This window comes from Giraffa tippelskirchi, chromosome X (assembly GCF_054371585.1).
Source record: "Giraffa tippelskirchi isolate mGirTip1 chromosome X, T2T-mGirTip1v1.2.pri, whole genome shotgun sequence".
Lineage (NCBI taxonomy): Eukaryota > Metazoa > Chordata > Mammalia > Artiodactyla > Giraffidae > Giraffa > Giraffa tippelskirchi.
This window is the reverse complement of record NC_137289.1, coordinates 43,132,869-43,146,304: the sequence shown is the minus strand read 5'-3', so window position 1 is coordinate 43,146,304 and position 13,436 is coordinate 43,132,869. Positions and strand designations below refer to the sequence as shown.

General features: G+C 47.1%; 1 protein-coding gene across 43 annotated transcripts in view; it reads left to right on the top strand.

Annotated features, from left to right (window-relative positions):
• The first annotated feature begins 8,846 nt into the window (after window positions 1–8,846).
• LOC145537117 (histone-lysine N-methyltransferase PRDM7-like) overlaps window positions 8,847–13,436 on the top strand; it is a 50,649-nt gene continuing 46,059 nt past the window's right edge. For 16 of the 43 annotated variants that reach the window (XM_081567846.1, XM_081567842.1, XM_081567850.1 and 13 more), the window contains exon 1: window positions 9,224–9,475. The gene's annotated coding sequence lies outside the window, so the exon portion shown is untranslated. Of the gene's footprint in view, window positions 9,476–11,884; window positions 12,191–13,436 lie in introns of all 43 variants that reach the window. The other 27 variants (XM_081567847.1, XM_081567844.1, XM_081567851.1 and 24 more) reach the window with 3 other exon arrangements.

The following is a 13,436-nucleotide window of genomic DNA, read 5'->3' as shown; positions in this document are numbered from 1 at the left end:
GGAGTGAAAAGTTAAAGTTTCCAGCTGCAACTGTGGATTTGTCTGTTTCTCCTTTCCATTCTATCAGCTTTTGGCTCCTATATTTTTAAAATAGCCTACACATTCATGATTGTTACGTCTTCTCAATGAACTGAATTCTCTATCATTATGCACTGTCCTTCTTTATCTTCAGTAAAAGTCCTCATTCTGAAGTATAGCTTAATGGGATTAATTCAGCCTCTCCAGCTTTGATTTGATTTGGAATTTGAAGGTGTAAGTATTTCCACCCATTTAATTTTAAATTATTAACTTTTTTAGGGTGAGATCATTTTTGACCATACATAATGTGATCTGACCAACTAGGTCTTTAAGTATTTATCTGGCTTCATGGGCCTTCGCTGCTGCGTGCAGGCTTCTCTCTAGTTGCAGTGTATGGGCTTCTCTTGTTGCAGCACAAGGGCTTCGTTGCCTCGAGACATGTGGGATCTTTGCTCCTAGACCAGGGATCACACCTGTGTCACCTGCATTGGAAAGCAGATCCTTAACCACTGGACCACCAGAGGAGTCCCCCAAAGTAGGTCTTTTAGTTGACATGTGTAGGCAAGTTACAATTAGTGTGTACACAGTTCAGTTTTAAATCTCCCATCTGGATATGCTTTTCTTTATATCACATATGTTCTTTCAGTGACCAGTTGTCCATTTCTTCTCTTCGTTTAGATGGTTGTTTTCTTTAATTAGTCCATTCTATTGCCTCTATTGGCTTTCTAGCTATACATCTTATGAAAAATCTTTCTAGGGAATTCCCTGGCACTCCAAGGATTAGCTCTTGGTGCTTTCACTGCCATGGCTCCAGGTCCAGTCCTTGGTTAGGGAACTAAGATCCCACGAGCTGAGTGCACAGCCAAAATAATCTTTCTAGCGGTGGCTCTAGAGTTTACAATATGCATTTTATACTTCTTCCAATAAGCCCTCAATTAATACTATACCCAGTTCCTATCGAAGAACCTTAAAACTGTGTGTTTCCCTTTCCTTCCTGCTATTCTTTTCTTACATTTTATTTTTGCATATGTAACAAACACCACGGTACGCTTAATATTTTTGCTTTCAATGATTATCATATGAGATTAACTACTTTTAAAATGTATATTTATAAAACGTATTACTATTTCCAGTATGAGTCAATTCTTTGTACAGACCCACATGTTTTTCTATCCTTTTCCTTCTTCCTTAAGAACTTCATTAAAAGACTTTGTATGGCAGATCTGTTAGCAATGAATATTCTTAGATTTTTAGTTTGATAGTCATTGGTTTAAATATTTCCACTTCATCTTCACGTTTCAAACAGCATTTGCACTGATTAGACAATTCTGGGTGGTATAAATTCTGATGAGAATTCTGCTTTCTCAAATTTGTTCCTGTGTATGAAACGTGTCTTTTTGTTTCTCTTTCTGCCACTGCTGATGTCACATCAGAGTCGCTGCTGATGTTTGAGTCAATCTTTTCAGTAGTTGAGCTGGCCTTCAGTTGTTTTCTGTCTATAGACATTTTCGATGCAATACAGTTTTTTACTATACTCTAGACATGGAGAATTGTACCTTGTTGAGTTCTGGATTTTATGATAATAGTAATAGCAATAATAATAATTCCTTTCAGTAGTTTTGAGACCGAGCCTGTGATGCATTTCAGATGCTTAGAAGGAGATTTATCCTTTTCAGGCTTGCTTTCAATCATTGTTAGATTGGACCAGAGCAGTCACTAATCTAGGGCTAATTTGCCCCGCTACTGAGGTAATATCTTGCTGAGTAATGTGCAAGATACCTGCATATTATGAGTGTTTTCTTCCCTCTGGCAGGTAAGAAGAAGAACTATCTCCATCCCTCTGTGAACTCTGAGATCGCTCCACCCACTCCTTTTCGGTGGTTCTTTTCGTGGCCTTAGGTGCATTCTTCACACATATGAGCTGATCGGAATGGAGCAGGGGGCTCCCAGGGAACCCTGTACAAATATCGGTAGCGCTCGCTCCTGTTCTCTCTCTCTCTCTGCAGTCCTCCCTGCTAGGTGCAGCTCCCCTTTCTCTTGTCCTGTGTTCCAGGATTTCTAGCTGTGTTGGCCTCCCTGAATGCTGTACTCTGTTTCGTCAGATCTGGCAGAGTGCTGGCCTCTGGGTGGGTTCCCTCTTCCTGCACTAACGCTTGGAAACTTCTTCAGGAAGTAAGCCAGGGAAAATTGTAGTTCTCACCTCGTTTTCCCCCTTCTCTCAGGCATCAGCATCTTGCAGGTTCTACTATGTATGAGAACCATCACAAAATTTCAGTTACTTAAAGTGGGAGGATAAATACAAGCCTGTTAATTCCTCATGGGCTGAACCAATTCCTAAGTCAGTCTTGTTGTTTTCTAAAATGTATTTATTTATTTTAATTGGATAATTGTTTTTTAAAAAAGTTTATCTTTAATTGATGTCTTTACAATTTACATTTCTGTATCTATTTTGTAAAAGACATAATTTATTAGCACAATAGTAAACCTGTACCATAAATAGAGTGTCTGTGCACCGCAAGGAAAGATCCGCAACTCAATTTGGGGTGCACGGACTCGCTAGCTGTGCCACAGGCTCAGTGGTTGGAGCGAATTCGCATGCCCTGCACTGCAACGTGAATTCTTAACCATAGGATTACCAGGGAAGTCCCCTCAAGTCCATCTTAGTTAGTTATTGAATTCTGGGTTCAGAGGGTCAGTTATCTTTCCTTATGACGTGTCTGTGTTTGTGTGTTCTGCGATGAAATGGTTGAGGGAAACTCCCAAGGAGTTGACATGAGTGCAAAGACGTAACAACTTTGATGCAGTCCTGAAAATTACCTCTATTTATGATGCGGCGGAGGCTGTCACGAGGCTCTGGAGTCTGCACCAACCCCATCTTCTCTATTGTACCTACACCAGAAGCGGATCAGCAGGGAACATTTACCGTGGCCATGTGCTGCTCTTCCCTACCCTCACATGAGCTGGGTTCCCTTATGCACACTAACTGCCTGGCCCTGGGCCATGTAAGTTTGAGAACCCTGTTCCTGGACATCTTCCAGAGGCCCTCACATACAAATGCTCTGTGCTACAGGTATTGTTTTCATCATATGACCTTGCTTTATATATTAATAGTTACTCAAATATTATCTGAGTACGGGGCTGGTGAGATTCCATTAGTATATCAGTACATGGACTACACAGGTCATCTCACTCCACGTTCTCTGCTCCCAGGACCTACCACTGGGGTTAGTTATCACTGCCTCCTTGTTCCTTTCAAACAGGTTTCTCTGTATTTAAACCACACACACACACACACACACACACACACACACACGGCTTTCACAAACACACACACACACACACACACACACACACACACACACACACACACACACACACAGGGCTTCCCTGGTAGCTCGGCTGGTAAAGAACCAGCCTGCAATGTAGGAGACCCCGGTTCGGACCTGGGTCAGGAAGAACCCTGAGAAGCAATAGGCTACCGACTCTGGTATTCTTGGGTTTCCCTGGTGGCTCAGATGCTAAAGAATTCACCTGCAATGCAGGAGACCTGAGCTTGGTCCCAGTGTTGGGAAGATCCCCTGGAGGGGGGCATGGCAACCCACTCCAGTATTCTTGCCTGAAGAATCCCCATGGACAGAGGAGCCTGGAGGGTTACAGTCCATGGGGTCGCAAAGAGGCAGACATGACTGAGCGACTAAGCACAGCAGAGCACACACACAGACAAATACACACACAGAGCAGGCCCCACTATGAGCATCTCCCATTTGCTTCCCCTCCCCACAACTATTAACAGCATCTCCTGAAGCAGTTCCATAGGATCAGTACACACTGGTCCCCTCATTGTGTTCCACGGCCAGTGCGTGCTGCATGCTCTACCATGAACCCCTCACCGTTAGTTTACCATCCAAAGATCATTGACAATTAATGGACATAAAGAGGTTTTGCACAATTATTTGCTACCACCTTCCTTCTACACACAGGTCTACGAATGTGGGTGTGTTGATTATACATTTTTAAAGTGGAGCTGCTGGATCAAGACTCAGTCGGTCACCAATCACCCAATGAGCACCTACTATGTGCTGGGCACTGGGGTGACTGACAAAACTGGACAGAAAATATCCTTCCTTCAGGGACAGGACAAGGATTTTGAAAGGAGTGTTCACTTTGATAGATGCTGCCACAGCGCTGTCCAATCTACAGTGCAGGAGAAGTCAAGCTTGCTTCCTACCTCCTCACATCATTCTCAGGGCGGACAGAGGGGAATCCCCTTTCTCAGATGTCCAGGAGGCCACTCCAACCCCCATTTTGCCCACGCCCGTCCCCTGCACATTAGAATACACAGGCAGCAGTTTTTGGTTGTGGGGCTTGGAAGGCAAGGAATACTAGACCACTCTGCACAGCCCACGTGGAAAACGCAGGTTCAGGCTCTCGCGGGGTACAGCGACAGAGACCCCAGATCAGACCAGGGCTCACACAGGCACTGAGGCTGATGAGCAAGAGCTTGCAGTGGGGGCCTGGGGCCTGAGCACCGAAGGGCCAGTGGAACCCAGTTTCCAGGAGTGTTTGCTGCCCAGTCAACAGGCTGGAGAGGCTTCCCCAGTCAGTGGCTGCTTTAGCGAGGTCACTCTAGGAGTCAGCAGGCATCCTTGGGCGGGGCTCTGAGTTTCAGGTAATCATCCTTCTGAGTTGCAGTGTCCTAAGCACTTCTAAGGTGCCATCTCACTTCTTCTTCACTAGGTCCCTTGAAGAAAACCCTGTCACACCTGTGGGACCTTGAGTCTGGCTCTTTCTCTCACAGACCCTCACCCTTTCCCAGCAGCCCTGAGGGAAGTGCCCTGGACTCCTGGTCTGGGTCTGGATATTCGCTGGATCTTGGAGAGATTTTCCGTTCCTCCCTCAGCAGGAATTTGTGACAGACCCCTGTGTGTGGGCAGGAGAGAGGTGTCCTGAAGAATGCAGGGAGTAGACAGGGTCCTCACGGGATCCTCTGAGGAAGGGGGGTGCCAGCTGAGAGGCCACAAATGGAGTGAGGGTGTCAATGAGGCCCTGGGAGTCGGGCTGGGGGAGGGGCTAAAGAGGCCCCTGAGGTGGGAGGGGAGGCCTCTTGGAAGATGAGGGGAGGGGTGGGAATTTGCGGAGAGAGAGGAGTTGTGGCAGCTGTCACCAGGAGAGGGACTCTGGAAGATGACAGATGATTAGAGGGATGTAAGGGAGTTGTCATAGGCACAGTGAGGGGAAACCCTCTCCGATCTCCAGAATTCAGTAGCCCACAGTGGGTGCTGAGAGAGACGACCAAGTCCCCGGGGCTTCTTCTCTGGATCTGGGATTCACTCTGAACCTCCCATGGGGCAGGATACAAAGTTACCATGACCAGAGGTGACCGGTGATGGGGGGAGGGTTAGGGCCTAAGTCAGGGACCCAGACATGGGAAATCAGTTTCAGAACCCCTCAGCTCTAAGGCACACCACACCCCTGGAGTGAAACTGCCTTCCTCAGAATGACATGCTGGTGAATGCAGACTGCAGGGGTTGCAAGACTTGCGGCCTCTCTCCCTTGGTGTTGACTTAACAGAGTCTCAGTGCCACTGCCCACACGGAAGTCCAGAGGGAAAGAATTGGGGCTCTGTGTCCCAGGGTGCAGCCTGTCGGCCCTGTGCGGAGGGGTGTGACGCCTCCGAGCTAAAGGGGAGCTGTTAGCTTGAGTAGTGTCTACTTAGAGAAAAACATACGGTGGAAGTGTTGGGAGTCTAAGTTGGATTCAGGGTCTTCTGGGGACTAGAACCCAGGACACAGCTACTCTGTTAGCTCTGAGGAACCTGCTCTGAGGAGGTAGCAGAGAAGTCAGTATGATTTTGGCTAGGAAATACATTCAGTCAAGTATGGATATTGGTGAAAGATTACTGTGAAACACAGAGATCAGATATCACAAGTTACCGCTTTTCATGCTTTTCTGTGTTTGGGAAGATGCAAGAATCTGGCGTCACTGAACCTTTTCCTGAGGTATCCGTGCAACGAAATAAAGGCCAGCTGGTCCAAAGCATAGTGTGCCTCATCCTGTTTTTCACTCTGAATTCCTTCAGGATGCAGTGTCATTCAGCAACCACAGAGGTTACAACCTCACCCGATAGAACTGGCTGTGAGCAACGCTGTTTGTCTTAGGGATCCTAACTCATCTGAGGCCACAGTGGGAATTTCTGAGCTGGTTAGGGTCTGTGTCCTCAGGTGTGACATATTTGAGCTGCTTGGTATTGGTGTCCAGGATGAGCAGGCTCGGAACTATTTGTGGATCTCTGTCCCAGGTATGGAGTCTCTGAACTATGGGGAGGAGGGGTGGTCTTTGTCCAGAGGGATGGGCCTCTGAGCTGTTCATGTATCTGCAAATGAGAGTGTTCTTGAGATGAAGGCTGGATAGACCCCACTCTCACGGGTCTAGAAGTAGACCTGTGATTTCACATTTGCTATGATTTCTACCATGCCTGCCTACAGAGATGAAAGCTTGGGGCCCCATCCTCAGGGAGAGTAAGTGATGTGCAGTTCACAGGAGCCCATGGAAATAACTCTGATAAGAACAAAACTTTCTGACATGATGACCACCCTTGATAGGGGCCCTGTGACCAAATCTGTGTTCACACACTCACTCATTCAATCTGCCCAACCCACAACAAGGAGGGCACTGTTTGTAGATGGGAGCCCAATCCAAAGCCCAGTGCAGATGGAAAGTCTCAGCACCGGAGGAGGGGAGAAACTGGATGTAAGCCTGGGTTCCTTGGAGGAGGCAGGGAAGACTCAGCACAACCCTGGCCAGGTAGTGAGGGAGGGGGGCATTTGCACAGGGCCGCAAGGACCCTGTGACTGACGCACTGTCAGGATATTTCTCTGTGTCTCCCCATCACACACTCAGCTGGTTACCGGATATATGGAATGCAACCTTCTCATCCCCTGGGAGGTGGTGCTGAAAATTACAGAGGTGAGGCTCCAAGCAGGTGGGGAGAAACTTCACACTCAGCAATTTTCATGAGGCTCCACCACAAATGCAGAGACCCCTGCCTCTCTTTCCCCCATTAAAGCATTCATTGGCACTGAGGTCAGCAGGAGTGTAGTCTGGACAGAAGAGGTTGTGAGGGACCCTGTGTACAGCATGAGCCTCCCCATGACTGGAACATGTCCTTGTCTTGATGGGCAGAGGCCCCTGATGTGTGTCAAGGGAGCATGACCGATGCCCTGGCCATGGGTAACTCAATCACTCCCTAGAGGCAGTCCCCGAGGAGGGGCCTCTTTTCTCCTGTAGAGACAGGTACATCATCCAGTAGCAGGGCTGGGCACCCATAGGTGGCTGCTAACTAAGTGGGGACACTTTGCTTCCAGAAAGAGTCTCTCTGCTCCTATCTAATGCTCTAGCTTTGTCTTTCTCCCTGACAACTCCGTGCCTGTTACATCGTCCCTCTTTGCCTCTGCAAGACTGAATGTGACCTCACTCACACCACGAGGGTCCTTGTTCTGGCTCTCCTGAGGGTATCATCCATTGACATGGATGTTCACTGGGAGCAGTAGGGGGCATTCCCCTTGAGAGTGGGGATTCGAGGAAAGGCACGTTCAGCTTCAGAGGGCCTGTGGTTTTCTTGGGGGTAAACCAGGCGTTCCTCAACAATCATTGTCTGACCTGGGCCTCTGAAGGAAGCATGGGGGCTTCTCTTGTAGGAACCCTCCTGGGGCTCAAGTCAAAGTCCTCCCCATGGCCAGTACGCCCTATGGGACCTGCCCCTCGTTACCTCTCTCATCCAATCTCCTGGCTCTGCCTCCATCACGCTGTGACAGTCACATCAGCCTCCTCACTGTTTTCACACACACGACACTGAGTTCCACTCCCCACTTTTTCCACTGGCCATTATCTCTGTCTGGGGTACTCTTCTCCCAGAGAGGCATCTCTTCTAGGCTTTTGCTCAAAAGTCACAATCTTAGAAAGAACTTCCGTGACCACTCTTTCTAGACATGATCCCCTCTCTCTATTTCACTATCCCGATTTAATTTTAATCACGGCAGTTACAAACGCCTGAAAAATTACTTAGAGTTTGGGGGTGTATGATCCCAACAGAATGTACATTCCATGAGGGCAAGGTTGATTTTCTCCTTCCTAACACTCATAGTTGTGCTTCACACATACATGTGCTTCACACATGACTGAATGACAGAATGAATAAATTTAAACTCGTTGAGAGAGGCACAGCTAGACAGGCTGAGGATTCTGCTAGGGAACATATTCAGGGATGACAAGATGATGACACAGCTGTGGTCTTTATCTCACCTACATGGTGTCCTTGGGTCCCCTTGGAGATGACCCCTTTTCTAACAGAATGGAAAGTCCTGTTGTCCTTTCACATATCACTCGCAGTCAGCGACAGAGGCCGTCCCCACGCCAGGCCTTCGGATTCCATTCTCAGTAGCTTTATCTCTTCTGCCAGTTGGGGGACTGTGGCCGCCTTTCCCCATGAGACCTATTCTGTGTTAAGCAGGAAAGCACAAACAAGCACCAATGCCAATGCTCAGCACAGAGAAAATTCTTTGAATGCTTCCTGTTACAATAGTGGCCACCACAGAGGAGTAATCTTCAGTTTATGAAGACTTTTTTCCGAGTCCAAGAGTGTGGCAATCTGTGGGGTTTTCCTCCTGACTTTGTCTTTCCACCCTTTGCATTATCATCCTGGGAAGGTTGGGGAATCTACGTCTGTTGTTCCCCAATCTCACCACCAAGAGGCGCTCGAGATGAAACAGTTTTGTCCTGGGATGTACCGCTGAGGGGTAGCGGTAGGACCACCCACTCTGGAAGGTACCATTGGGAGAGTGCGTGTGACAACACAGAGGGTCCCCTGACACGGCGTCGGGCATCGACCACAGTTCCCAGCGGAGGCACTCATGGCGCCACTGGGTCCAACCGCATTCGCTCCACTCCGCCTTCCCGCCGCATTTGAATTTGAGTGGACACTGATATTAAGCCGCAACTTTCTTTGTCTCTTTTCCAACTCCACCCCTTCGTTTTGACATGGTCACATCCAAGGTGGGGATGGCTCCAGAGCGAGAGATTGGCTGCCGCTTTGGGGGTAAGGCGACCGGGAGATGGCCGGAATTAGTTCTTCCGGAGCGCGAGTATACGCGGAAGTCCGGCTACTCCCGCCCTCCTTTTTCTCCTGCTCAGTTCCCATTGGCTGCCTGTCTTAGACAGGCACTGAGGTCGCGGAGCTGGACCTCTGGGCGCGAGGCGTGTGTATACCAGGGCGCCTGCGTTCGTTTGCCCGGCTTTTCAGAGTGTGCCATGTTTTCTCCGAGTTTTACCGCTTTTCCCGAAGGGGTTGAATGGCTGCCTTGGTTACTGGCGAGGTTCGGCACAGTCAGTGGCTGTGCAGGGCGACCGTGTTTCAGTCTTACTGAGCTCTCCCTCAGTCTGGATCAGATGGCAACGCGCGGTAAGTCGCACAGATGCATGCAATTCATGACCAGGGAGAGGTCTCAGGGCTTGTTTCGTGTCTCTCCCTGGAGAGTAACCTGGGTCAGGGAGCTTGGGGTTGTGTATGGCTACGTGTGACATCACAGATGCTGTTTTGGGTACGTTTGATCTCTCTGAGCCATTGGCCAGGATTGTGGGTGATGGGGTATTTGATCGGAGTGGATTTTGAGAGCCATAGTCCAAAGCCTCTAGGATGTGTGTGCCTGTGTGCCGGGATGTGCATTTTTGGAGCTTTGGGGCACTTGAGTCCCTGGGTGTGAGATGTCTGTGTAGGCGTCTGCGCCCCAGAATGTGAGATCTCTGAGCTTTTGATTCTGGGTCCCAAGTTGTGCTGTCTCTGAGCTGCTTTGAGGAGGGGTTTGTCTTAAGGTGGAAACTCTCAGCTGCTTGGGGTCTGCGCACAGGGTGCAGGTTTTCCATTTGTCTGGGAACTTTATCTGCAGGTTGTATGATGTTCTTGAGTTACTCAAAGTTATGTCTTTCTGCTTAGCGGTTTCTGTATTAACTTAGTAAGTGTCCGGAGTGGTTCGGAAGTCAGTCTCCGTGATGTGAAGTATCTGTGCGATTCTCATTTGTTTCTGTCTTGACGACCTTGGTCTGTTTGGAGGCTCTTTGTCGCAGTGTGTTTGGTCTCTGTCGTATTTGAGGGTCTGAGGCTCGAGTTGTGAGCTCTCTGTGCAGATACTCAGTGACCTTTTTTTGTGTGTCTGGGTATCTACCTGAGCTGTTTGGAGTCGTTGTGTTAGAAATAAAACCTCTTGAGTTCTTGGCTGTGAGGTCTCTGTCCAGGAGCTGAGGATTTGGAAGCTGGCAGATATGATTCCGAAGCCTGGAACCTGACATGCTGACTGTGTGTCATTGAGCGTGTATGATAATTAATTCAGTGGGGCCAGTGTCGGTCTTGGAGGGTACCTGTGCATGTTAGCGATGTGTGTAAAGGGCCTGGCTCCCGACTGTCCTTCAGCAAATGTTTTCTGAGCACCTGCCATATACCAGAGCGCTATTCGAGGAGTTTGTAACAGGACAAAACGGACCAAGTCTCTCGTTTCAGAGACCTGGTAGTCAGTAAGTAAATCAAGGGTGGGTGGCAGGCACTATGAAGAAAGATAATACTAGATCAGGGGAAAGGGGGTGTGTGGGGTATGATGTTATTATTTTATTCAAGATAATGAGGGAAAATCTCCCTGAAAGATGGCAATTAAGCAGAGATGTGGAGGAAGTGAGGGAGCAGGCCATGGGCTTACCTAAGGGAAGAGCATTCCAGGCTGAAGGAGCAATAAACGCAACAGTCCTGGCAGGGAAATCTACTTGAGGTGCTTCTGAATGTCAAGGAGTCCCGTGATGCTCTGAGTTTGTCATGTTTCATTGGGTTTAGCACTCATTGCAAAGGGTCTGGTGCCGAAATCTCTGTTTCTCCCACAATTTGTGGTCATCCGCATTTCACAGATGAAGGACTCAAGGCTCCAACGTGTGCCCTGCACCTTCTCTCCTAGCTATACCTGAAATTAGGAGTGAAACCTTCTGGTCCATGATGAGACAGAAAGCTTGAGTATACCAGCTGCAGGGATGATAGCATCCAGCTGAATGTCAGTCAGCCAGCGGATATCAGTTACAATATGGGAATCGCGCCTCATAACACTGCTACTCTTGATGCAGGGCAGGACTTAAGAAGGAGAAAGCAACTGGGGCAAAGGAGGGAGGCAGGAAGGAGAAGCTGGAGGACAATGAGAAAATAAAACCAATGGCTTCATCACATTGCTTGGATTTGGCCCATTTTACCTTGAGTAACTGGTTGTGTTAGAATATAGTCACCTTTTCTCTGTCCCTACCCATTTTTTCCCTCCCTTTGTCTGTTGTGCCAGGGATACCACCTGGGCCTGGAGATTTCTGTAAATTTTTCAACTACAAGCTCGATTTTTAAATAGATTATCTATTTCTTTTTGGCTCAACTTTGTTAGTTAGTTCCTTTCACCGAAATTGCCAGATGTAGTTATTATAATCATTCACAGAATCCTTTTAATTTCTGTGAGATCTGAAATCTATTTTACTTCCGATATTCGTAAGTGTTGTCTTTAGATATCTTGCTTTTTTTGGTCTACATGAGTAGACGTTTATGAATTTGTATTGATCTTTTGAAAGAGCCAGCTTTGGGTTTTGTTGATCATCTCTACTTTTTTTTTTTCTGATATGTGTTCTGATCGCTATTTCCCTTATTTTGCTGACAGTCTCGCTACTAATGAGGTTTACTAAAGTCCCTGAGAGTTTCCCAAGCATAGTGAAAACGGACAGATTCTAGGGCACTATTGTAGCTGCACTAAGTGAGATGCACCGAGTGCGGATCATGAAATCTCCATTTTTCTTTTTTTAGAATTCCTCAGTTCTGATTGACATGGACAACTTGTCTAGGCACTACTAGAGCAGAGGAATGGTCTTATTTTGCCTCCTGCCAGGCTCTGTCTCCACTGGGAGCATGTGTAGGTGACAGGGGTTTGCTGCCTTCTCTGATGCACAAACCCAAGACCTCCAGTCTAGGAGACTCACTGACCTGCTGTCTGCTGTTCTGAGGAGGCTCTCAGACTATCCTTTCTACAAAACATCCTGATGCAGTCTTGCCAAGCCTCTATCTGAAAGATTTCTGAAGAAATCCGATTTCTATTTCGTGTGCATTTCTGAGGTAAGATCAATTTGTGTTATGTGGTAGCTGTTATTCTACATATTTTGCCATAGCCGTTGGATCTTAGCCTTGACTGAATAAATACAGAACACACTGAGGTTTCCACAATGCCTCGAGACCAGTGGTTCCCTGACTGCTGGGCGACTCTGAGCAAGTAACATAGTGTCTCTGTGCCTCATTCTTCCATTAGCCACATAGAAGCACTAGCTTGGAGTAAATTTAACTACTTCATGGGGCAGTGTAGAACACTGACCATGTTAAGACAGGGGAAAGTGTCAGAACAGTATGTGCCATATGGTACGTTCCCGGTCAATTCTAGCTGTTGTCATTACTGTAGTTAATATTATTGCTGTTCCACATTTCCCTGGATAGTGCTCCAGGGACACAGTGTCAAGACCACCTTTGACTCACCGCATGGACCTTGCAGCATCACTTCAGCCCTTCAGGGCCTCAAGAATGGATTGTATGAGGCATGGGGGAAGGATTTTTTTTTTTTTAGCATAATGAGTATTCGGCTCTTCCTGTGGGGACATTGTGAAGCCTAAATACAACACTGAGGCTTCATCATGTGCTCGTATGGAAAAATTTAGTGCATATTCTCTATGCAGTTACAAGTCTAATGACCCCTTCCTATGATATGTATAATGACAGGAAGTAAGTGGTCACTGGCCAGTTATAGAACTAGAGTATATAAAGTTTTAAAAACCTTATAGAGGGTCATTTAAAGGCCAAGAAACTTCTTCACATAGGTTTTTTTTTTTATTTTGGCTTTCTTTTTATCAAGTCTAATTCCCCTGTATCAAATTCTGAAAATCTCAATCTAATGAAGATATGAAAATGTTAATAGTCAAACTTTCATCATTAATGCTTTATTTCTTGTTTAGTTTTCACATTGCCAGTTTTAGTGTGTTTCTTATTTCTTCTGCTAATATTCATGATTTTTAATCCAAGGGTAATGGTGTGGATATTTTCATAATTTTCATAATAAAGGAAATTAATTTTCCTTTATTCTAGGAGGTTTGTCATAGAGGATTTTACTATGATTTGTGTCATACAGTATTCTGCCTATGTTTTCTTCCTAGAGTTATATAGGTTCTGGTCTTACATTTAGGTAAATCTGAGGAGATCGTCAGCCATGATTTTGGATGGAGAGTCTGAGGATGGGACACGGGTGCTAGAGAGCGGAGTTGGGGTGGGAGGGGAAAAGGGTGGGGGCAGGGACGGGGGTGTGAGTACAAGCAGAAAC